Consider the following 1,720-nt stretch of genomic DNA (forward strand, 5'->3'; position numbering starts at 1 on the left):
TAGCAGCTTCTGACTTCTCTGTAACACGTCAGAAATAAAAACAACATGGCCTGCGGTGACCGGGACAGAACCGTGGCGACAGTACGCATGTGTAAAAAGTGTCTTAAAATTTCGCAATCCGATCCCTGCACTATGTAACAAACACATTCTTGTTGAATCCATCTAAAGACAGGTTTTCGACATTTCACGAGAGGTTTTGATTCCATTGGCGATGGTACGCATAAAGTGGTGGACCTGGAAAATGGTCAGCATTGCTTCTCTTAGTTGGTAAAACAAAAAGTCGAGGGGATAGTGCTTCAGCCAGCAATGCATAGCATCACAGAACAACCTTTGACCTCCATTTGTGCCATCACTTGAGCTGTCAAGCAAGTAGGTAAGGAAGGAAGGGCCGAAGAGAGATGGGGGAGAAGAGGGCGCATTAAAGTCAAAAAGAAAAAAAAAAAAAAAAAAAAAAAAAAAAAAAAAAAAAAAAAACACAAACAGCCACCATCCACAGATATTTCAAAAACAATACAGCAAAGAACAGGGTTGAAGGTGGAGTTGTATGGGGAGAATGCCATTGGAGGTGAATTACCTTTGGGAACGGGTGTGAGGTTAGGAGTGAGGGGTTTTGGTACATCTCCCCCCTCCGATGGGTTGAGTAGGTTTCTCTGTAATGTACACCTACCGCCCAATGAAAGGAGGGGGGGTTACAGATTTAGTATTTAAGCTTTTTGGGAACTTCCCAGGGGAAGGACTCGCGGCCAAAGTGGCCATAGGCGGCGGTGCGCTGGTAGATGGGCCTCTTCAGGTCCAGCTCTCTGGAATTGCACAGGAGACAGAGTAAGACAATTGCCACGCACAAAGAAGGACGCTCCGTTAACTCAATCAGCCTCTCTAACGTTAACTGTGCAAAAGACCAAACTCAGGAAACGCGTGAGCAAAAGATGACTGGGAAACCATCAAACCGAAAGGCGGTGGTTGGGCCGCCCCCGAGGAACACACTTTACCTGACAATGACGCCCGGGCGGAGGTCAAAGTTCTTCTTCACGATCTCCAGCAGCTCCTTCTCGCTCCTCTGTGAGGTTCCATAGTGGAAGATGGAGATGGACAAGGGGTGGGCCACTCCAATGGCATAGGACACCTAAGAAAACCGGTATATTGGTAAGAGTGTACTTATCCCTTCCAGGGTTGGGCCGACAGATGATGCCATTATCCTTCGCCGATGGCTGATAAATATCACGATGTTGAGCCGGTATCGTGATACAACAACCCCCCCGCATTCCGCCTTATCCCAATACCGTGTTTGGAAATAAAATGACATGTACTATGGAACAGATGGGAGGAAAATATATATTTCAATAGCCTACTTTCTCTCGCAGTTATATCGTTAGGTAATCATACTGAATATAAATTGCGGGCATCAGGGAGCCGCTATTAATATGCAGGGCACCGAAACCACTTTTGAATGCACAATCGCTTTTTAGTTTCACTTTCGAGATCGCACGTACTCCGTTTATACTATGGAGCGGCAGTACTTACCACACATTTTACAAGATTATATGTTTGTCAGCGGTGCTCAGGATCTGCAAATCATTCGCCATCGTCCTCGGTCATCTCTCCTTACTCTGTTTATGTGGTAAGTGAAATGTTATGTACTGTAATGTAACATGCAACCGTTAGCAATTGTTATTTGTTTTCCGTGCCTTTCGGAATACAGATTCATGCTTCGGGCGGCCCT

General features: G+C 45.8%; 1 long non-coding RNA gene across 1 annotated transcript; it reads right to left on the reverse strand.

Moving 5' to 3' along the window:
* Window positions 1-574: 574 nt before the first annotated feature.
* Window positions 575-1,374, reverse strand: LOC107562580 (uncharacterized). Its single transcript, XR_001606003.1, has 2 exons — window positions 990-1,374; window positions 575-800 (listed from the first exon to the last, which is right to left on the reverse strand). It is a non-coding gene; the product is annotated as an uncharacterized lncRNA (long non-coding RNA).
* Between the last annotated feature and the right edge of the window lie 346 nt (window positions 1,375-1,720).

Source organism: Sinocyclocheilus grahami, unplaced genomic scaffold (assembly GCF_001515645.1).
Source record: "Sinocyclocheilus grahami isolate Dianchi unplaced genomic scaffold, SAMN03320097.WGS_v1.1 scaffold828.1, whole genome shotgun sequence".
Taxonomy (NCBI): domain Eukaryota; kingdom Metazoa; phylum Chordata; class Actinopteri; order Cypriniformes; family Cyprinidae; genus Sinocyclocheilus; species Sinocyclocheilus grahami.